The 24,164-nt window shown below is 41.3% G+C and overlaps 1 protein-coding gene and 1 non-coding gene across 2 annotated transcripts in view; both read right to left on the reverse strand.

The window, feature by feature from the left end:
• RAB7A (RAB7A, member RAS oncogene family) overlaps positions 1-24,164 on the reverse strand; it is an 81,749-nt gene that overhangs the window by 51,550 nt on the left and 6,035 nt on the right. The gene's annotated exons all lie outside the window — the stretch shown is intronic.
• LOC118148236 (U1 spliceosomal RNA) lies at positions 1,627-1,790 on the reverse strand. Its single transcript, XR_004735000.2, has one exon. It is a non-coding gene; the product is annotated as a U1 spliceosomal RNA (small nuclear RNA).

Consider the following 24,164-nt stretch of genomic DNA (forward strand, 5'->3'; position numbering starts at 1 on the left):
GAAAAACTGTGATGGGAGGGTTTTATTATAAAGAATAAATAACAATTTCCTTGGTTAACTGTGTTGGGGAGGAGAGCTTAAAAGGGGATGGAACGTTTAGTAAACATTCCTTCCAATTCCTTGGGAAGAGTTAGCAGAAACCCTTAAAGTATCCGCTTTTCTTTTCCCTTGTTCCTCCTCCTTAACCTTTTTCATCTTTAATCTTCACACAGGAGTGTACTTGCAGCCTAGAAAAAAATGACCCATCACTTTTAGTTCAACACTGCCAGCAAAATTTCCCCTCCAGGTTTTCAAATTTATTAGCATAAGGTTATAGAAAGTATTCCTATATAAGTTACTATGGTAAAATATATACAATTACCACTTTCACCATTTTTAAGTGCATACTTCAGTGGCATTAAGTACCATGAAGTTTATTTTTGTTTTACAATAGATTTAAAATCCCACTTTAAGGCCAGGAGCAGTGGCTCATGCCTGTAATCTCAGCACTTTGGGAGGCTCAGGAGGGCGGATCATGAGGTCAGGAGATCAAGACCATCCTGGCTAACATGGTGAAACCTCGTCTCTACTATACAAAAAATTAGCTGGGCATGTTGGCGCACGCCTGTAGTCCCAGTACTTGGGATGCTGAGGCAGGAGAATTGCTTGAATCCGGGAGGTGGAAGTTGCAGTGAACAAAGATCACCCCACTGCACTCCAGTCAGGCAACAGAGCAAGACTTAGCCTCAAAAAAAAAAAAAAAAAAAAAAAAAAAAAAAAAAATCCCACTTTAAGATAACTGGCAAAACATGCAAATATGGTGCCAAGTCCAGGGGGAGGAAATGCAAAGGCTCCACACCTTCTACATAGTAAGTTCACCACAGACATCTTGATGGGGCTGGTGCCACAGTTTGGCAGGCATAAACATATATGAAAACATTAAATGCTCAGTTGCTTTTCAGCAATGCCTAAAATAGTCTTATTCAGATCCCTATTTCAATATGTTAATTAAGTTGTATACAATCATACTCTGTCCCTGTAATTTAACTAAAATTCCAATTTTCAAAACAGGATTTATAGGCTGACAGCTGCTGCTCCAGAGGAGAGGTACCTTTTTCCAGAAGGCAAATCTGTGGCAGAGAACTCAGTCCTGAAGATCTAAATAAAGGACCGTTAACTCAAAGGTCACGCCAATCTGGACACAGACTTTGGTACATAAGGCCTGTTGGAAGGCTGGTGACTTTAGCACAGATTCATTTCCCAAATATATGCACCAACCCAACTGCTAGAGATGCAAAGATGACTAAGATAGTCTCCCTACTTCAAGCGTGGTTCAAGAAGACCCTGGATAAGCAGACAGGAAAATGGCAATATATGTGTGATGTCATAGGCATAGCCAAGACTTCTTCCTCCGAGTAGGATGTAGGGGTATAGAAGACTTTGACTACGGTTTGCCATATTTTAAGTTTTAAAACAATGAGTATATATGACTTTGTAATCAAAGCAAACTCTCAACACAAAATAAGGGGCTGGAGGTGATCAGGAATCTAACCCAACATTATATGAGGGCTTAAATAATGCTTCTCAAAGAGGGTGTCTAGATGTTGAATCTTCAACTGGGTAGAGATAATCTTTTTTTCCTTTTACCAGGAGAAAGTGCGAACGCAGTCCCCCACTACCACAAATGATGCAGTCGAGTTTCCCACATTTGGGGAAATCACAGGAGTCAGCACATCCGGAGTGCAATGGATAAGCCTCATCCTAGGAAAACCACCTTCTTGATCATGGTATCTCCCCTGCCAGGTAAGTATAGAGAGAATCTTCACAGGACAGAATAAAGGCCAGAATTTTAACATGGAGAGAAGACAACAGGCTAAGAACACCCCAGAACAGCTGTGCTTACTTTTTGAACACTTATGCCAAGGATTTGGGGGCTGGAAAAATCTGACCCCTTGGTACTCTTGTTTCTACTTAGCTTTATAAACAAATTCGTGCATCTGCACGATTTCCATCCTTATCTGTAAGAAAGGCTTCCTCTCCACCTTTTAGGGTTGTAGGAAGAATTCCACAGGCAAATAGGTGATGATGGCTTTTAAGGGATAAAACATTTCATATAGGTCTATACCTTATCTGAAGTTGCTATGGGACTGTCAGTGGAAATGACAAGATTTTGCCTAGGTCTCCCTACCAAGAGGATTCGAGCAGAAAAGATTTCAAAGTCTACACTAGTTCCATATGTTTATACCTCAGTTTAAGCTAGAGGCTGCGTGTTTTTCTGTAGCTCTTGCTAGCCAAAAATCTACCCATCTTTCACTTCTAGGTTTTGCCTCTGTTATGGTTGCTACATGAATTTCCTTGCTTCTACACAAAGGCTTGACAATCAACAGCCTGTCAGGTGATGGCACTGACCTTTTTGTTCATCCCAGTATATCTGGGAGGTACTCACAAACCAGTTATTAGCAATCTACACTGCAGGAAGTGTTTGTGAAACAGAGATACAGGAAGGATCAACAGAAGGATCCTCCAAGATAAAACCTATCTCTAGGAAAAAGTGACTCTATTACTGCTGGAGTACTTGGTCTCTCCAGAGAAACAGAACCAACAGATTAGTGATAGAGTTACTACAAGGAAATTGGCTGCCAAGATTATGCAGGCTGAGAAGTCCCGTAACCTGCAGTCAGGAGGTCTGAGAATCAGGAGAGCTAACAGTATTAAGCTCTAGTTGGAGCCTGGCGTCAGAGGCCAAAGAACACCTATGCCCCATCTCAAGCACCATCAGGCAGAGAAAGGAACACTCTCCTGCTCAGCCTCTTGCTCTCCTGCTCAGCCTCTCCTCTTCACCCATGTTGGGGAGGGCAGTCACCTTCACTCAGTCTACCAAGTCAAATGTCCGTATCATCCAGAACACCCTCACAGACACACCCAGAATACTGCTTAGCCAAATATCCGGGCACCTGAGGCCCAGTCAAATTGACTCATAAGAGTCACCATCATACACGGGCAAATATGAAAACCTAACAGAGCTCACTTGAGGTTCGGGTACCATGGGGTGTTGCAATGCCCAAGCAAAAGCTGAGATCTTCAGGCTGAGGAGGAAGTGCTAAAGAATACCATGTCAGAGGTTTCGCAACACTTTGCTTCTATTTCAAAAGCTACATTCCTGCAAAGACAGCGTGAAGTGACTAAAACTTAAAACCCATTCTCAAACTGAGCCCACAAGATCTTGGCAGAATAGATGTCCACCTGCCTCACAAGATCACCCAGTGCACAGCCTCCCTCAGACAACTTTTAGGCAGTCATGGCTAGAAACTAACCTGAGATGACAACACACAGCGACAGAGATATTCATGGAAAGGAACTAACATAAACCTTCATTACCTACCACGTTAAACTCCTGGGGCTTCTCCACCATAACACTGAATTCCTGCCACACTACGAGGAGCTAACATATAGTTTACTTAATTTTATTCCTCTTGAGGTTAACACATTTGCTTTAAAATGTAAATTCTGTTTCCCCATTCAACAATCTCAATGTAACTATGAAACCCTATTTCATGGCCAGAGACCTATCAGCTTATGATACATTCGGCTTTCTTTGAAAAAAACAATTTGAACAGAAGATACTGATCTTAATTTCCTCATTTGTAAAACACAGGGGCTGTAGGTTCAAGATCTTTACTGAACTTAAAAACAACCTGTAGTTTGTTTACTACTTAACTAAAGCCTGAGGAACATTAGAACTACAAGTCCCCTTAAAACTCTGAGCCAGGGATTTTGTTTCTTTGTGGCAACAGAAACATTTCAAATGAACTCATATGTGAAATCTTAAGTAAAAAACAGATAAAACACAGCTATTCATGGGAAGGCCAAGAGCAATCCAATGCTACCAAAGGATCATGTTCAGGGAACCCTCAAGAGTTCTATCCACAACCAAAACATCACTGATTTACTCCAAACCCTTTTATCTGATAAATGCTGAGAGACAGAAGCATACCTGCCCAAGAGTAAAAATCCCTAAATATTTTTCGTTGTTGTTTTAAAGTCATTCATTCTTGATGAATGTCACTGAAAGCAGCAAAATTTAAAAAACCAAACCCAGCTGGGTGCAGTGGCTCATGCCTGTAATCCCAGCACTTTGGGAGGCCAAGGTGGGCGGATCACGAGGTCAAGAGATGGAAACCATTCTGGCCAACATGGTGAAACCCCCTATCTACTAAAAAATACAAAAATTAGTTAGGCATGGTGGCGCGTGCCTATAGTACCAGTTATTTGGGAGGCAGAGGCAGGAGAATTGCTTGAACCCAGAAGGCAGAGGTTGCACTGAGCCAAGATCGTGCCACTGCATTCTAACCTGGCACCTGGCTACAGAAGAAGATGACTCTGTCTCAAACAAAAATACCCTGGAGTAGTGGCTCACACCTGTAATCCCAGGAATTTGACAGACCAGGGCAGGAAGATCATTTCAGGTTGGGAATTCAAAACCAGCCTGAGCAATAAAGTGAGACCTTGTCTCTACAAAAAAAAATTAAAAATAACCCAGGTATGGTGGCTCACACCTGTAATCCCAGTGATTTGGGAAGCCAAGGTGAGAAGATCGCTTGAGCCCAAGACTTTGAAGTTACAGTGAGCTACAATTGCACCACTGTACTCCAGCCTGGGCAACAGAGCAAGACCGTGACTCTAAAAATATAAAAAATAAGATAGACTGGACACAGTGGTTCACAAGTGTAATTCCAGCACTTTGGGAGGCTGAGGTGGGAAGACAGCTTAAGCCCAAGAGTTGGAGACCCACCTAGTCAGCATAGAAAAACCTTGTCTCTATTATTATTTTTTTTTTTTTGAGACAGAGTTTCGCTGTTGTTAGCCAGACTGGAGTGCAATGGCACGATCTTGGCTCACTGCAACCTCCGCCTCCTGGGTTCAAGCAATTCTCCTGCCTCAGCCTCCTGAGTAGCTGGAACTACAGGCGCACACCACCATGCCCAGCTAATTTTTGTATTTTTAGTAGAGACAGGGTTTCACCTTGTTGACCAGGATGGTCTCGATCTCTTGACCTCGTGATCCACCCGCCTCGGCCTCCCGAAGTGCTAGGATTATACACGTGAGCCACCGCGCCCGACCAACAATATTAAGTTTTTAAAAGTATGAACAAAAGTTACCTCTCCATTTATTAAATTATTTATTTGTGAAATGTTTTATAGTTTTCTACACAAATCTTGCTGCTACCTAATTTATTCCTATTTTATTCTTTTCCATGATATTGTAAATATAACTGCTTTCTTAATTTCCTTTTCAGATTGTTGTTAGTGTTACAGAAATAGAACTTTTGTTCAGTCTGTATCCTACAACTTTGCTGAATTAGTTTAGCAGATCCAAAAGTGTTTTGTGTGTGAGAAATTTTTAGAGTTCCCTACATATAAAATCACTTTCAAGGCTGAGGAGACGGCATCGTCCAAAGCAGAAAGAGTACAGTCCCAAGAACTTAGCAAAGAAAGGTGGTTATGAATTGGGTTTCTCATCTCCGGCCTAGTCAATCTAGGTAAGAGATTGTCAATTTTGTTAAGTTTTTTCCGGAAACTTTTGGATTTGCTGAATTTTTCTACTTATCTCTACTGTATTAGTTCCTTCTTTCTGCTAGCTTTGGGTTTGTTGTTTTCTACTTTGTTAAGGTATAAAATTGGTGATTTGAGGTCTTCCTTCTTTTTTTATAGCTTTAAGTGCCTTCATTAAAAAAGAAGGAAGATGTCAAATTACTAATTTTATACCTTAACGAAGTAGATACCTTGCTCTGTTGCCCAGGCTGGAATACAATCTTTTTTATAAAATTAGATTGGTGATTTGAGGTCTTCCTCCTTTTTTAATGAAGGGATGTATAGCTATAAATATCCTCTTCAACACTGCTTTTGTGGCATCTCATAGGGTTTGCAATGTTGTATTTTCTTTCTGTTAAATTGTTTCTAATCCTTTTTTTTTCTTTTCTAATTGCCCTTGTGAGTTCTCCTTTGACCCACTGGTTCTTGAAGAGGGTGTTACTTAATTTACACAAAGTTTCCAGTTTTCCTCTGTTACTAATTTCTCTCTTCATCCCATTTTGGTCAAAGAAAATACTTGGTATAGTATTTTTTAAAATCAACTGAGTCTTAATTTGTGGCCTAATGTATGGTCTATCCTAGAGAAGGTCCTAAGTCTACTTAAGAAGAATATGTATTCTATTGTTGTTGGGTAGAATGTCCTAGGTAAGTCAGCAAGACCTAGTTGGTTTTTTATATTGTTCAAGTACTATATTCTATTTCCCTGTTTATTTTCTGCCTGTTTCTTCTACCCATTAAAGTCCCCAACTACTATTGTAGGGCTATTTCTCCCTTCTATTGTCAGTCATGCTTTACATATCTGAATGGTCTGTTATTAGGTGTGTAAATGTATAAGTGTTTTGTCTTTTCGCTGTATTAAACCTTTTATTATATTACGCACTTCTTTGTCGCTTGTAAACTTTTTTGATTTAAAGTATATTTTGTCTGATATTAGTGCAGCAACCCTAATCTCTTTTGGTTACTATATGAACGGAGTATCTTTTTCCATCCTTTCACATTACATTTTTTTGTCTTTGATCTAAAATGAGTCTCTTATACGCAGCATGCTGAATCAGTCTGTAGTCTTTTCTATCCATTCTGCCAATCTGTCTTTGGACTACAGGGTTTAAGCTATTTACATTTAAAGTAAACACTGGTAAGGCAGAACTTTTGGTTTTACTATTTGTTTTCTATATATGCCTCGCAGCTGTTTTGTCTCCTATTTCCTGCATTATTATCTTCCTTTGTGTTTAGCTGATTTTTGTAGAAAAGCATTTAATCCCCCTTACATTTCCTTTTATGTGTATCCTACAGGTATTTTCTCTGTGGTTACCATGGGGGTGACATTTAACACCCTGAAGTTTTACTACTCTGATGTGAATGTATTCCAAGTTTAACTTCAATAACATATAAAAACTGCTCCTACACAGCTGCAACCCCACCACCTTTCAGCCATTAATGCTACAAAATTACATCTGTATGTGCTGTGTCCAAAACACAGACTAATAACTTGATACATTAGTCTCTTAAATCATGAAGAAAACAAATAGTACTAGCTTTTATAATTTTTCCAATATTTACCTTTATCAGACATGATTATATCTTCATTCAGATTTGCTTTCCTGTCTAATGTTCTTTCAACTTTTATGACTTCTTACATGAAGGGAGATCTAGTGGCAACAAACTCTTTTAAGCTTCTGATCATCTGGTGCTGTAGTTTTAGTGTTTGTGCTCCTCCAAAATTCATCTTGAAACTTAATCCCCAATGCAATAGGATTAAGTGGTGGGGCTCACACCCATAACCACAGCACTTTTCTAGGAGGTTCAGGCAGGAGGATCATTTGAGCCCAGAAATTTGAGACCAGCCTGGGCAATACAGTAAGACTCCATCGCTACAAAAAATTAGAAAAATAAAGAGGTGGAGCCTTCAAGAGATGATTCGGCCATACTAGCTCCACCCTTATGGATAGGATTAATGACTTTATATAAGAACTCAAGGGAGCAAGTTCATTCCTTCTGCCAAGTGAGAACACAGAAACAAGGGAACATCTTGGAAGCAGAGGGCAAGCACTTATCAAGCACCATATCTGCTGGAGCCTTGATTTTGGACTTCCCAACTTTCAGAACTGTAGGAAACAAGCTTCTGTTTTTTATAAATTATCCAGTCTTAAGGTATTTTGTTATAGCAGCACAAAAAGACTAACATATCTGGGAATGAATGTTTTAATTCCACCCTCATTTTTTAAAAAAATATTTTTTATTGAGGTTAAACATACACGCGTGCATGAAGTTTACTATCGTTATCATTTTTAAGTATACAGTTTGGGGTAACAAATACATTTTTATTCTTTTTTCCCCCCTTCATCCTCTATCCGCTTCCCCACCAATATGATCTACTTTTTAGCTCTGACATAGGAGTGAGAACATGCAATATGTTTTTCCAGGCTTGGCTAATTTCATTTCACATAATGGCCTCCAGTTTCAACCATGTTGCTGCATATGACAGGATTTCAGTTTTGCTGGATATACAATTCATAACTGACAGTTTTCTTCCATCAACAACTGAATACATCAACCTACTAACTTGTGTTCTCAAAGGTTCTGACGAGAAATCTGATGATGCTCTTCTGAGGAAATTATGATAAAAGATATCCTCCTCTTCATTCTACAGATGTTAATAATGCACCCGATCATGTCTTATGCAATAGAACAATTCCTTATGGTATCATGATGTTAGTTAATTTGTAGCATCATTTTGAGACCAAATATTCAGAGTTTAAAGAAAAAGGTATTGAATATTGAGTGTACACATGACATGTTTAAAAGCCAAAAGGTATATTTACAGATTTTGAACTTAGAAATGAAAAAGATTGTTTTAGCATACTTCAGGTTTCTGATATATATCTGTATCAATCTCTACAACCCACCTAAAAAATAAGCACTTCTTTAAAAAAAAAAAAAATGGAAAAAGGCTATTGAGGAAAAAAGTGAGAAAACTATTACGAATTATCCACAGCTATGACTGGCTCATTTCTTGCTCTGATATTATAAGGAGCCATTGTTCTGGAATTACAAACACCTAAATGAGCACTTGGCTGGACCTAAGTTTTTGGTATGTATAGCCCAGTAAGCTGATTTTTGGTGACCTGACAAACATAGACCACAATTAGCTTGTTTCTTTGTGTGTGCATTTTTTCTTTTATCTTATCTTTCCCTTCCTTTGCTTTTGTCCTCATTTTTCTGTCATTTTTAAAATTTTCCTTTTTCTTATTCTTTTTTCTTTTTCTCGTCCTTCTTTACTCTTTTTTCCCACTTTTTAAATTCTTTTATCTTCTTCCCATTTTTCTTCCATTTCCTTTGTTGTTTTTCTCATTTTTCCATTTTTTATTTACTTAATGTTGTTGGTTAGCATATTAGCATTGTTGGTTAGCACTGTTAAGTGTAGTCAGTATACAGTTAGTGTAGTCAGTATTATGTTCATTAATTAGCATAGTTTGTAGCACCAATATTATTGGTTAGCATTCTTAGGATATACAGTTAGTATAGCTAGGAGGTTACTGTATTAGCCTGTTTTTATGCTGTTGATAAAGACATACCCAAGACTCAGCTATTTACAAAAGAAAGAGATTTAATTGGACTTACAATTCCATGTGGTTGGGGAAGCCTCACAATCATGACAGAGGCAAAGAGGACCAAGTCACATATTACACGTATGGTAGCAGGCAAAGAGAAGAACACTTGTGCAGGGAAATTCCCCTTTTTGTAACCATCAGATCTCATGAGACTTACTATCTTGAGAACAGCACGGGAAAAGACCTGTACCCATGATTCAATTACCTCCCACCAGGTCCCTCCCATAACCCATGGGAATTCAAAATGAAATTTGGATGGGGACATAGACAAATCATATCATTCCGCCCCCTGGCCCTTCCCAAATCGCATGTCCTCACATTTCAAAACCAGTCATGCCTTCCCAACAGTCCCCCAAAGTCATAACTCATTTCAGCATTAACACAAAAGTCCACAGTCCAATGTCCCATCTGAGACAAGGCAAGCCTCTTCTGCCTATGAGCCTGCAAAACCAAAAGTTAGTTAGTTATTTCCTAGCTACAATGGGGTTAAAGGAATTGGGTAAATACAGCCATTCCAAATGACAGAAGTTGGTCAAAACAAAGGAGCTATAGGCCCCCATGCAAGTCTGAAATCCAGCAGGGCACTAAACTCTCACATCTCTAAAATGATCTCCTTTGACTCCATGTCTCACATCCAAGTCACGCTAAAGCAAGAGGTGGGTTCCCATGGTCTCGGGCAGCTCTACCCCTGTGGCTTTGCAGAGAACAGCCTCTCTCCTGGCTGCTTTCATAGGCTGGTGTTGTGTCTGCAACTTTTTCAGGTATATGGTGCAAGCTGTTGGTGCATCTACCAATCTGGGGTCTGGAAGATGGTGGCCCTCTTCTCACAGCTCCACTAGGTGGAATCCCAGTGGAGAACTCTGTGTGGGGGCTCCATCCCCACTAGCAAAGGTTCTCTATGAAAGCCCCGCCCCTGCAGCAGACTTTTGCCTGGACATCCAGGTGTTTCCATGCATCCTCTAGTTCTTGACCACATCCAAGAGTCCTTGTTGGGGAAAATTATGATTACACCATGGCCACACACCTAGTCCTGGTGTATAGGAAACTAGAGGAAGGCTCCATCATCAGAGTGCAGCCCTTGCCTTCTGGGGTTCCCACCAATTTTCTTCCCCGTTCCCCAAAGCTTAGCCCACATTCCCTGTCTACCAAAAGAGGAGGAGTCTAAGCTAGCCTGCCTTTCCCACCTTTACCTTGGTTACCTCTAAAAGTCAGCAGGCTAGAAGAACAGGGCAGAAGACCACCAGAAAAGCCACCCTTGCCACTAGTCCCTTATTCTCCTTGAAAATGAGACCAATACTAACACAGCCCCCTCCAGTGACTGCAACCTCTGCCTCCTGGGCTCAAGCAATTCTCCTGCTTCAGCCTCCCAAGTAGCTAGGATTATAGGCATGTGCCACCACACTGATTTTTTTATTTAGTAGAGATGGGGTTTCACCATGTTGGCCAAGCTGGTTTCGAACTCCTGACCTCAAATAATCTGCTCGCCTCAGCCTCCCCAAAGTGGTGAGATTACAGGCATGAGCCACTGTGCCAGGTCAGCAAAGTATTCTTAGGATGAAACTGACAAACCTCCTTGTGGCCCCTACTGGGCCTGGCACTTGCCATAGGGGAGAGACTCAGGTCACAACATCTGGTCATCCAGCATGGAGGGACTTGATTCCCAAGATTATCGTTGGGGACAGGTGACTTCTGGGTTTCCCCCACGGCTGCTCGTAGGAGTCCAAGGCTGCAGTGAGCCATGATCGACCACTGCACTCTAGCCTGGGTAACAGAGCAAAACCCTGTCTCTAAAAATTAAAGAAAAAATTAAAAGCTAAAAATAAACAGTTGAGCCCACAGAAGTAGAGAATAGATTAATGGTGAACAGAGGCTGGGGTAGTGGGAGAGAGAAATAATGTAGGGTTGTTTATCAAAGGGTAAAATGTTTTGAATAGGAAGAATAAGTTTTGAGATCTACTGCATAGCAGGGTGACTACAGTCAATAATAATGCACATTTGGACATTTCAGAATATCTGTCTATTGCAAATGTCTCCTATTTAGAATGGAAAGCAACAAGATCCCGAGCTCCATGGATCCTGACAACATGGCATGGCAGGTCAGCCAGGCATGGACTTAAATAGCTGCCGGGGGAGCTGGTCAAGAAGTCCTTTTTGCTGTATGTCCAGCACACCCAGCTCAGAGGACTCAACCAGCAGAGGATGGGTGTGTACAAACCGCCAACAAAGTCTCTGCATGGGATTCAAGTCAAGAGGGCAACTGGGATTACAGGAACACGCCACCCCTGTGGCCTTCAAAAGCACCCTATCTAAAGTAAGGGGGAGTCCCTCAATTCCACCTTGGGCAACGTCAGAGCCTGGACTGTGTTTCCTGAAACACTTCTCCCCTTCCCTGCTCTTCTCTGTCTTTTCTTAATAAGATGGTTCTTGGCTGGGGCCGGTGGCTCACGCCTATAAACCCAGCACTTTGGGAGGCTGAGGCAGATGGATCACTTGAAGTAAGGAGTTCGAGACTAGCCTGGCCAACACAGAAAAACCCTGTCTCTGCTAAATACAAAAATTAGTTGGGCATGGTGGTGCGCACACCTGTAATCCCAGCTACTCAGGAGGCTGAGGTGGGAGAATTGCTTGAACCAGGGAGGCAGAAGTTGCAGTGAGATGAGATCATGCCACTACACTCCAGCCTGGGCAACAATGCAAAACTCCGTCTCAAAAAAAAAAAACACACACACGCACATATATAAATACGTGTATATATGTGTATATGGTTCTTAAACTACTATTTCTTCCAAATTTTACCGTATAACCGAAGGTCCAGAAAGATGGGTCACAAATATTTTGCCGTTTTGCACCCTCCCTGCATAGAATTGGGGCACTGCATACCCTAGTTTAGGTAACACGTAGACATGCAGTACTTGGAATTAACCAGTAAAACTTAACAGAAAAGTGACTTCAGAGAAGTATGGAGGTAACTCCAACAGCAAAAAATCACTACAAGTGGCTTTGAGCCAAATGCAGGGCAGATACGCACACACTATACATGATCTCACACTGATACTACCTGGTTAACTTTTCACAAGGACCAAAGGCAACTGTGGGACTATGTTAATTGGGCCAAAAGCTCCACAATAGGATAAGGAAGTCTTGTGAACCAGGCTGTGTGTTGGCAGTTATAGAAGTGGCATGGGTGTGATCCCCAAAGCAACTTAGCAGATCACTTGGCTGTGCTACTGAGGTTCCCAACTGGATACTGAAGGAGTATGACCTTTCCAGTGTGATATTTTCTTTTTATAACAGTAGTCAATGATAATATTTCAAATAATAACATATCACATTTCAAAATAATTAAGAGAGTAAATTTCAAATGTCTCCCAAATGGATCAGTCCCTCTAAGAGGCCTGACCTAGGTATGGACCCTTCTGTCTGCTCACGTGTATTGGTGAAGTCGTCTAATAAAGTTTTCATTTCACTCACGCCTATAATCCCAGCACTTTGGGAGGCCGAGGCGGGTGGATCACGAGGTCAAGAGATCGAGACCATCCTGGTCAACATGGTGAAACCCCGTCTCTACTAAAAATACAAAAAATTAGCTGGGCATGGTGGTGCGTGCCTGTAATCCCAGCTACTCAGGAGGCTGAGACAGGAGAATTGCCTGATCCCAGGAGGCGGAAGTTGCAGCGAGCCGAGATTGCGCCATTGCACTCCAGCCTGGGTAACAAGAGCTAAACTCCGTCTCAGAAAAAAAAAAAAAAATACAAAAAATTAGCTGGGCATGGTGGCACATGCCTGTAATCCCAGCTACTCAGGAGGCTGAGACAGGAGAACTGCCTGAACCCAGGAGGCGGAGGTTGCAGTGAGCTGAGATCGTGCCATTGCACTCCAGTCTGGGTAACAAGAGTGAAACTCCGTCTCAAAAAATGAATAAATAAATAAATAAAAATAAAGTTTTCATTTCAGTTATTGTACTTTTATGCTCCAGAATTTCTGTACAGTTCCTTTTTTTTTTTCCCAAAGAGATGAGGTTTCATCATGTTGGCCAGGCTGGTCCCGAACTCCTGACCTCAGGTGATCCAGCCACCTTGGCCTCCCAAAGTGCTGGGATTACAGGCATTAGCCGCTGTGCCCGGCCTCCTTTTTATAATTTCTAACTTTTTGAAACAGGGTTTCGCTCTGTCACCCAGGTTGGAGTGAAGTCATGTGATCATACCTCAATGTAGCCCCCAACCCCAGGGCTCAAGTGACCTGATAATATGCCTCCCGAGCAGCTGGACTACAGGCATAGGCATGTGCTACCACACCTAGCCAATTTTTTTTTTTTTTTTTAAGAGAATTTTGTCATGTTGAACAGGCTGATCTTGAACGTCTAGGCTCAAGCAATCCTCCCACCTTGGCCTCCCAAAATGCTGGCAATATAGGCGTGGGCCACTGCACCCAGCCTCTTTCTTGATTTTGTTCATAGACTGTATTTCTGCCCTCCTTTAGTTCTTTGTCCATGGTTTCCTTTAGTCCACTGGGCATATTGCTGATAGTTACTTCAATGTCTTTGGCTAAAAATTCCAAAGTCTGGGCTTCCTAAGAGATGGTGTCTGTCAATATTTTTTCCCTGTGAATGGGCCATACTTACCTGTTTTCTTGTTATGTTTTGTAATTTTGTTGAGAAATAGAATGGTCTGAGTATTATACTGCAGTACTCTGGAAATCTGCTTCTCCCACGCATCAAGGATTGCTGATTATTGCTTGCTGAGAGCTACAACTGCCCATCTGTGAGCACACCACTCACAAAAAATCAGCAGCCTCTCCTTCACACATCACTCCCTTGGGTCGTTTAAGTGTCTAATTAAGTTGCTGAGTTTCAAAATACTTGATTCCAACCACTCTTTCCAGTTCATGGTTGACTAGGTGGGAAGGATTAAAGCCTCAGAGCTTCCTACTTCGCCATATTGCTTGACATCACCCCACAGTCTGTAGTCTTCATTTAATTATCAGTGGCCCAGTCCAATTTTTAGACCTCAATCAAACACATTAAATCCCTGAGTCACTGCTAACTCACTTCGCAGAGAATGCCAGGCATGGGCATATTCTATTGTACATACAGGTATGATCTGTTTTCTAGTTGCAGTAAAAGATAGTGAACAGGTTGCAGGGGCTCAAGCCTACAATCCCAGCACTTTGGGAGGCCAAGGCAAGCAGATGACTTGAGCTCACGAGTTTGAGACCAGGCTGGGCAACATGCTGAAACCCCATCTCTACTAAAATCAGCCGGGCATGGTGAGGCATGCCTGTAGTCCAGTCCCAGCTACTAGGGAGGCTGAGGTGGGAGAATGGCTTGAGTATGGGAGGCAGAGATTGCAGCGAGCCAATGTAGTGCCACTGCACTCCAGCCTGGGCAACAGGGCCAGATTATATCTCCAAAAAATAAAATAAAAATAAAAAAGGATAGTGATGAGTCACCCACGTAACTCCTTCCTTAAATCTCTTATGACTAAAAAAGATTACAATAGGAAAGAATCTGATATGTGGCAGAAGAAGATAAAGATAATCTAATGTAAAAGCAGACTCAAAATATCAAACTAGTGGATCCTTGGTTTAAGCAGTGTTCAAAATACCAGAAGTGAAACACAGCATTAAGAAGTGATTTAAGAGCATGACACAAAATTTGCATCCGGTGTCTTTATTCTGAAAACAACTGCCCGGTGCTCTGAAGCTACAGTTGGAGTGTATACTTCTAACTCTGCGCCCAGCACACATTAGAACTTGAATATATTTTGATGAAATATTTTAGCTTCTGTTGTCTTATTGGAAGCACCTTTTGGGAAGCATATATAAGAAAGAATACAAAGAATGCTCCACAGAGGGAAAATACTTAGCTCTCCTATGGAAATGCTCTCTAACCTTCTCTTTCTAAAACATGCCCTTTTTTGAGGAGCTCATTTTTATCAGTAGAGTAAGACAAGACTTAAAACGCTTGGGAAATTGATGTTTCAACAATCAGTCGGCAATTCCTACTAAACATAGCCAAAAATAGCGAAAACTGCTTCAGCAACTGACCATTCAGTATTCAATGGTCATGCATATGATATAATCTTTGATGAGCAGCAACAGGGCAAGTCAAGAATTTCTATTCTGTATTACCAGAAGTTAATACAAACGTGAGTATCACACTATGCCCAAAGTGCCCAGATCTCTATCAAAGTGCCCAGAGAGCTAAGGTTACTCCTGTTTTTCAAGAGCATCAGCCCTGCTTCTCCACTTCTCTATCACTGACTCTGTTGTACATGTCCATGCCTACCCCCATCCCTAACCTGTGCAGTCTGTCAGATACAAAGTCTGTCAAATAGGGCCGGGCACAGGGACTCACGCCTGTAATCTCATCACTTTGGGTGGATCATCTGAGGTCAGGAGTTGGAGAACAGCCTGGACAACATGGCAAAACACCATCTCTACTAAAAACGTAAAAATTAGCTGGGCATGGTGGCACATGCTTGTAATCCCAGCTACTTGGGAGGCTGAGACAGGACAATCGCTTGAATCCAAAGGCAGAGGTTGCAGTGAGCCGAAATCATGCCACTGCACTCTAGCCTGGGCGACAGAGCCAAATTCCATCTCAAAAGAAAAAAGAAAAAAACAAGTCTGTCAAATTGCCTTCCTTGATTTTACAGCCATGGCTATCATCTTATACTAGGCTTGCATACATCATACTTGTGCTTTACAACAAGTGTAAATCTTTTCTACCAGAATAATCCTCCTCAGATATCATTTTGTTGTTCCCTTCTAAATATGTAAATATGGATAATTATCATGAAAAAAATGTGGCTAATGTGAAAATAAGTACAAAACTTTCTGCTTTTTGCCACATCACAGTACTTCCTATCTAGGCTCTTGAAAAGTAACATACTTTAAGAGCACAAAGCTCACTTAAAATGAAATTGATATTGCATACCATGCTTGCTTTCTTGTTGTATCTGGTCCCAATTCTTTCCCCTCATTTTCAAGGCCTGCCAATATCTCAAATCCTTGCCCAAGAATGTCTGCTTGCCCAGATAGCCCACCTCCCAGGTTCTGCCACATTAACATATGTGGAGGTCCATTCTTCTTTCCCCTGTATATATCCCTCTCAGTTGAGAAAAAAAATTCTGCCCCTACACGTTAACTTAAAATACATATTCTAAGTAACACAGACATACATGTAGTATTAAAAAACATTTAAAAAAAAAATGAGACTGTCTCACTCCTCTGTTACTCAGGCCGGAGTACAGTGGCACAATCATGACTCATTCCAGCCTCAACCTTCCAGACTCGAGCAATCCTGCCACCTAAGCCTCCCAAGTTAGTGGGACTACAGACATGTGCCACCACACTCAGTTAATTTTTTTTTTTTTTCTGTAGAGACAGGATCTCCCCAGGTTGCTCAGTCTGGTCTTGAACTCCTGGGTTCAAGCAACACTCTGGCCTTGGCCTCCCAAAGTGCTGGGATTACAAGCATGAGCCACTATATCTGGCTGAACATTCTAAACTGTACTTTACATACTTTTTAAAGTGGGGTACTGAACAAGTTATACTCACTTTACATGTATTATCGTATAAAGCCCATTTTTTCCAAATACAGCTGCATTTACATGCTTTTAAAAGAGAAAAAACTTTTTTTAATTAAAAACTGTCATTTTTTAGGTCAAAAAACAGCAGTTCTGTAGAGTTCAATATTGTCCCTAGGTAGGTAGGAATGGAGGCGGCACTTGCTTTCAAAATTTCCTTTTGTACAACTAAATTTATTATATATACCACTGCCTATTAACAAAAAAGTGAAAAACTGCCCTGAAGCCTACTATCACATCTTATTTCATTCTGTATTATCCTCTCTGGTAGGTGATTCTTCATATCAGATAGCCAACCAGAAAAATTCCTCCAGGGCAGGAACCATCTTCCACCTCTGGCATCTCTCTCTTCCTCTGGCACAATGCATCTTCTGGGTACCTGTATGCTGACTACCTTTCCATTTACCCTGTATCACTACAGGGTAGTGAGTATAGGAGAGTGTGGTGGTTCTTACCACAGAAGGGGGAAGGAGAAAAACTAAACTAACTTCTTAGATTTTAATATACACTGTCTGACTTGTCCTTTGAACAGGTGAAGTTTTTCACTAACTGTATATACCATCTGTACAGGGATGGGGGTGTACTGCAGGATCGGCCAATACATGCTTACCTCCTTCTTATACTCACATACTCTTACAGGGAAAAATCTTTCCAATACTCCCTCACGTCCACACTTGGCTAACAGAAAACTGGCCATAAGGTTCCCTCCTCAGAGACAGCCCTCCTTCCCTCTCTCCAGAAGATCATGGGTGCTCCACAACTCAAGATGACTTTATAAACTCACAGTACTGCAAGCAGCAAAAGAGAGCCATTTGGCAGGAACAGGTGAACAGTTGCATGTAGACAAGATTTCATATAACAACACGCAGAAATGATTAGCTATGCCTTTAGAAGACAACAAGAGGAAAAAAGGGAGCCTTCACTGATGCAGTGTACTTTCTTCCTGTCTTTAACAGGCAACTGTTTTGTTCAATTCAGACTGCTAACATGTCTGCGACATCCCTGAAAATAAAGACTGGCCCAATGGTCCACTCTTAATCATGAAAATTAATTAACCCCCTCTTTATCTGTTAAAATAAATAAGACAGAAAAGAAATATTTGTGGCAAAAGAAACATTTTCAACGTATGTGAAACCTGGGAAATTCCTATGGAACTGGACATTAATAACCTTCCACCAGGAATGATAAATCTCATTTGTCAAAGTTAGACAACAGTTAACAAAAATCCATCTAAATTACAGATTATGAAATGACTATGTATGTTCAAATACTGAAGGAAAAAAAAAGACTGCAGAAAACAAAACACGAAATGCTTAGAGGCTTCATGAACCTAATTAAAAATCTAATACTTGCGACCCAGAATGGTGACTCACACCTGTAATCCCAGCACTTTGGGAAGCTGAGGCGGGCGGATCATGAGGTCAGGGGTTTGAGACCAACCTGACCAACATGGTGAAACACTGTCTCTGCTTAAAAATACAAAAATTAGCCAGGCGTGGTGGCATGCACCTGTAATCCCAGCTACTTGGAAGTCTGAGGCAGGAGAATCCGCTTGAACCCGGGAGGCAGAGGTTGCAGTGAGCCGAGATCGGGCCATTGCACTCCAGCCTGCTCGACAGAGTGAGACACACACACACACACACACACACACACATATATATAAAATAAAATAATAATAATTAGCTAGGCATAGTGGCACACAACTGTGAGCCCAGCTACTTAGGACACTGAGGCAGGAGGATCACTTGAGCTCAAGACTGCAGTGAGCTGTGTTCAGGCTACTATACTCCAGCCTGGGCAACAGTGAGACCCCATCTCAAAAAATTAAAATACAAAATAAAGAACAAATCATTAAAGGGGGGGATTCTAAAGACAGGGGAAAGCTGGGCATGGTGTTCACTCCTGTAATCCTAGCACTTTGGAAGGCCAAAGTAGGAGGATCACAGGAGACCTGGAGTTTGAGACCAGCCTGGGCAACTTGGTGAAACCCTATCTCTAAAAAAAAGAAAAATACAAAAAATTAGCCAGATATAGTAGCATGTGCCTGTAGTCCTAGCTACTGGGGAGGTTGAGATGAGAGGATCACCTAAGCCTGGGAAGTCATGGCTGCAGTGAGCCATGATAGCACCAATGCACTCTAGCCCAGGTGAAAGAGTGAGACCCAGTCTCAAGAAAAAAAAAGAGAGTAAGATAGGTTTCTCACACATGTAATTCTAGCACTTTGGGAGGCTGAAAAGAGTGGATTGCTTGATCTCAGGAGTTCAAGACCAGCCTGAGCAACATGGTAAAATCCCATCTCTATCAAAAACATAAAAAATTAGCTGATGCATGGTGGTGCACGCCTCTAGTCCCAGCTATTTGGGAGGCTAAGGTGGGAGGATCACTTCAGCCTGGGAAGCAGAGGCTGTAGGGAGCTGGGGTTGCATCATCACTGTATTCAGCCTGGGTGACAGAGCAAGATTCTATCTCAAAAAAAAAGGAAATTTCTTAGGATAGGAAAGTGATTAGCGAGTAAAGATGGGCAACCCAGTATCTATAATGAAGCTATTTTTAGCATTTAAATAACCAGTTGATTTGTAAAAAGAGAATCTACAAATGAGTTATTTCCCCCAATAGCTATTACACATTATCAGCCAAGTAAGATACTAGTGCTATTTCCCAAATATTTCCTATTCCATGCCTTCCAAGTCCACACATTCACAATTGATTCCTTGTGTGGTATGACTCATTTTGGCCAATGAACTGTAAGCAAAAGTAACATGAAATAATGTGTCATTCCTGGGCTGGAATTTAACTGTAGGAACAAGAGCCTCCAATCTTTTTCCCTTTGCCAAGACAGCTAGCAATATTCCTATCACGGCTGCTCCTTCGGCTGGAGTAAGAATGATGCAGTCTCTAGAAAACCTATGCTCTTTTTGACCACTTTGAGGTTATTAGTTACTACAGCATAACCTAGCTTATTCTGTCTGATAGTACTTGAAAATTTACCACCTGAAAATGTGTATTTCAAAAGAAACAGATTAGTCTGAACATCCCTCTTTTTAAAACATTTATATAAAACTGAATGATAAAATTTACAAAGGCTGTTCTTCCACAGAAGATGCTATTATTCTTTAGCCATTATTAAAGAATTATGTTGGGCCGGACGCAGTGGCTCAAGCCTGTAATCCCAGTATTTTGGGAGGCCGAGACGGGTGGATCACGAGGTCAAGAGATCAAGACCATCCTGGTCCACATGGTGAAACCCCGTCTCTACCAAAAATACAAATTAGCTGGGAATGTTGGCGCGTACCTGTAATCCCAGCTACTCAGGAGGCTGAGCCAGGACAATTGCCTGAACCCAGGAGGCGGAGGTTGCAGTGAGCCGAGATTGCGCCATTGAACTCCAGCCTGGGTAACAAGAGCAAAACTCCGTCTCAAAAAAAAAAAAAAAATTATGTTAACTTAGAATACTGGATGCTTCTCCCAGTCCCATTAACACAGTGGCTCCAAGATACCAACCCTGACCTTTTGGTCCATTTCCTCATCTGAAAATAAAAAATGACAAAGCAAATGCTGCTTACACATTTGTGAAGCTTAAACAAGGTAACAACCTCTACGAAATGTAAATACATTGTTTATGTACTTTGTTCTGAGTATTGCATTCCTACTGGGAGGGAAAAAGCAAAGGCAACTTACACAAAGAATTAAGTCCCTTGGAAGGCAATTCTTGTGAAGAGAACTTTGCTTCTAGATTAGCAGATTCTTTGATACGATGTATCACTGTCCTCAAGCTTTCTAAACCCAGGTACTAAACCAAAAGTTTAGTCTCTAATGAGAGACCAGGATGACTTGTGCCTTTTCTTCTTTTTGTTAAGACAAACTGGAAAGCAGATAGCTAATAAAACAGTTACATAAGACCTATTTTCAATAGCTGGAAGCTTTTGATATCAACCCTAGATTATCGCAGGCACTAAACCAGTAAAACAGACTGCCCATAAATTGCTAAGGGGAGCAAATAGGCTGGCTAAAGAGGAAAACTAAATGAACTGCTCTCTTCCTCTATCCCACCCCCCCCAACCAGCTCCCATGTTTAACTTTTCATTAAAGTCACTTCTGAGGAAGCAACTCTCTGAAAGTTTAAGCACAACACTAGTAGTATTTCAGTCCTGGCCCACTAGGCTCTTCAGGTATGGTTTCTTTGGACAAATTACAACATCAAAGCCATTCCTCACCCTTAACTGGAGGTTCAAATGCTATTATGCCTTGCCTATTCCAGCATTATGGAATAAAGTGCCACTTGGTTGAACTTAAATCCTCCAACATAGCATTACAGGGCCTGCCCTCCCGACTAGGATCTGGTTCCCATACATATAACCACTCCCAATTTAGAGCTACTGCAATCCCTACATCCATTCACTGACTTATGCCATTCCCTCCAACTATAATGGTTTCCCAACTCTCACCTGCCTACCCTTTTATTTAAAAATACACTCAACATGTCCCCCACCACCCCAGACATTAAACAACTCTAGCATTTTCTTTAAATAAATGAGTCTTATCCACCCTGTGTTTACAATTATTCCTGAATAATTCCCCACAGGGGCCAACACTGTTTTCTTAAAGTAGAGAAGAAAAATCTGTTAAATGAACACAGAACACACAGTTCATCATTCAGGAAAGCTACACATATTAACCACCGACCCAGAAGCATAATTTGCATGCATAAACAATAACTTACTCTGCAATTAGAACCAGAAAAATTTAAATAAAAGTTTAGTAATATTTCAAGATTAGAATAGTGATTCATCCCTATCCTCAAGTGGTTTAGAGTTGGAAGAGAGGCAAAGTCATGTAATGTTATTTCAATCAAACTAAGGTCTATAGTGGATACACAAAGCTGAAAAGTACGCAGCCAAAAGGCTGATGGTCAAAGGCCTGCTAGTATCTGAAAGGTCAGTCAGAATATGCAAAACAGACCTATTTCTAGCATATATATGAAATAATGTGATATTTTCAGGGTTCAAGTGTCTGACCAAAAAAAAGAAGTTTGAATGACAGCACTGTCTACTATGGCTAGATTTATACCCCACAGATTATCCTTTTTTTTTTTTGAGACGGAGTTTCGCTCGTTACCCAGGCTGGAGTGCAGTGGCTGGATCTCGGCTCACTGCAACCTCCGCCTCCCCGGTTCAAGCAATTCTCCTGCCTCAGCCTCCTGAGTAGCTTGGATTACAGACGCACACCATCACGCCCAGCTAATTTTTCTATTTCTAGTAGAGATGGGGTTTCACCATGTTGGTCCAACTCTAATGTTCCTGACTCGGGTGGTTACCGCTGTGTTGCTGGCAGTGTTGTCCCAGCCCTCTCCCTAAAACGACTGAGCGTTCATCTAATGTGGTTTTCTGTAAGAAGGCACAGAAGGCACAGATGACCACAGCTAGAGAATTGAGAATTAACTATACTACTGACCAGTTTAGGGCACCAAAACTTGGGATTAAACACTTCCCATTTCCCACTCCCAACTCTTGAACAGTCTTGCTATCTGTGACTCGTTTTATTTTTGTGCTTTTAATAGTCTGAGCAATCTTACCTTGTTTACAGATGTATTGACTCCATTTGCTTCAGACCATGGAGCACCGTTTCTCCTTTTTTACTATTTATAGGATTCCTTTTTTCACAAAACTTTTAATAAAAACAAATTGTAGAAATAAACACATTAAAATTTGCCCAGCAAAAAAAAAAAAAAAAAAAAAAATTTCAACGTGTTTCACCACGTTGGCCAGGCTGATCTCAAACTCCTGGTCTCTTGACCTCGTGATCCACCCGCCTCAGCTTCCCAAAGTGCTGGGATTACATGCGTGAGTCACCGCGCCTGGCCACAGATTATTCTTTTATAGGTCAATTCCACCACCAGGAATGGACTCCAGACTACAGAAGTAATAAACTGTGTGTCACTATGGAAGACTAACTGCTCACTCACTGGACTGAAGCACTACTTTCCTTTCTTTTTCTTTCTCTCTCTAGTTTTTTTTTTAAGACAGGGTCTCATTCTGTTGCTAGAGTACAGTGGCATGATCTCAGCTCCACCTCCTGAGTTCAAGCGATTCTCATGCAACATCCATCTCCCCGGTTCAGCTCCACCTCCTGAGCTCAAGCGATTCTCTTGTCTCAGCCTCCCAAGTAGCTGGGATTGCAAGTGCCCACCACCACGCCTGGCTAATTTTGTGTATTTTTAGTAGACACGGGGTTTCACCACGTTGGCCAGGCTGATCTCAAACTCCTGGTCTCAAGTGATCTGCCCATCTTGGCCTCCCAAAGTGCTAGGATTACAGGCATCAGCCATCATGCCTGGCTGAACCTCTGCTTCTGACTCCAATGGATTTAAGCAGCATTTAAAAGAGGTAGTCTCAAACTGTGACACATTTTACCCCTGGACAACCTTCCCCAGCCCCTTGCGGTCCCCCTACAGTGGTAAGTAAACGGGGTGTACTATGGTGCCAAAAAGAAATGGGTTTGCACCAGAAAAGCTTAATATTAAAAAGACAAAAAGTTACAAGTGCTAGCAAGGATGTGGAATATCTGGACTTCCCAGATACTGCTTGTGGGAGTGCATGCTGGTAGAACTTTTAAAACTGGCCATATCGTCTAGAGTAGAATAGATACTTTTATGAGCTGAACTGTGTCCACCTGAAATTCTTATTTTGAAATCCTAATCCTCAATACTTCAGAATGTGACTTATTTGGAGACAGGGCCTTTAAAGAGGTAACTGAGGTTAAGTAAGGTCATGAGGGTGGGCCTCAATCCAATATGACTGGTCTCCTAAATGAATTAGGACACTGACAATACAGAGGAAAGATCATGCGAACATATAGGGAAGAGAAGACAAACCAAGAAGAGGCTTCAGATGAAACCAAATTGCCAACAGCTTGACCTCAGATTTCTAACCTTCAGAATTGAGAAAATAAATTTCTGTTTAAGCCACTCTATCTGTGATACTTGTTATGGCAGCCCTAGCAAATGAATACAGACACATACCCTAAAACTCAGTCTTTTTACTTAAATACATTATGATATATCACATAATACTACTGAGCAATGAAAACTCCAATTACAACTGCACACCACAAAACAAAGCCTCACAAACAACACTGAGTCAAAGAAACTAGAGAGAGAAGAATACACAGTGTATGATTCCATTTACACAAAATCCAAATCAGGCAAAATTAGTCTACAGTTCTAGAAATCAGAAGACTCACTACCCAAGCATCAGGGGATGATAATGACATAAAGAAGACACAAGAAGACCTCTGGGTTTGTAAAAATTCTCCAAGCTGTTCACTTGTTTGTGCACTTTTCTGTATGTATGTATGCTTACTAAAATAAAGAATAAATTACTTGAAAATACAGACAA

This window comes from Callithrix jacchus, chromosome 15, assembly GCF_049354715.1.
Source record: "Callithrix jacchus isolate 240 chromosome 15, calJac240_pri, whole genome shotgun sequence".
NCBI lineage: Eukaryota > Metazoa > Chordata > Mammalia > Primates > Cebidae > Callithrix > Callithrix jacchus.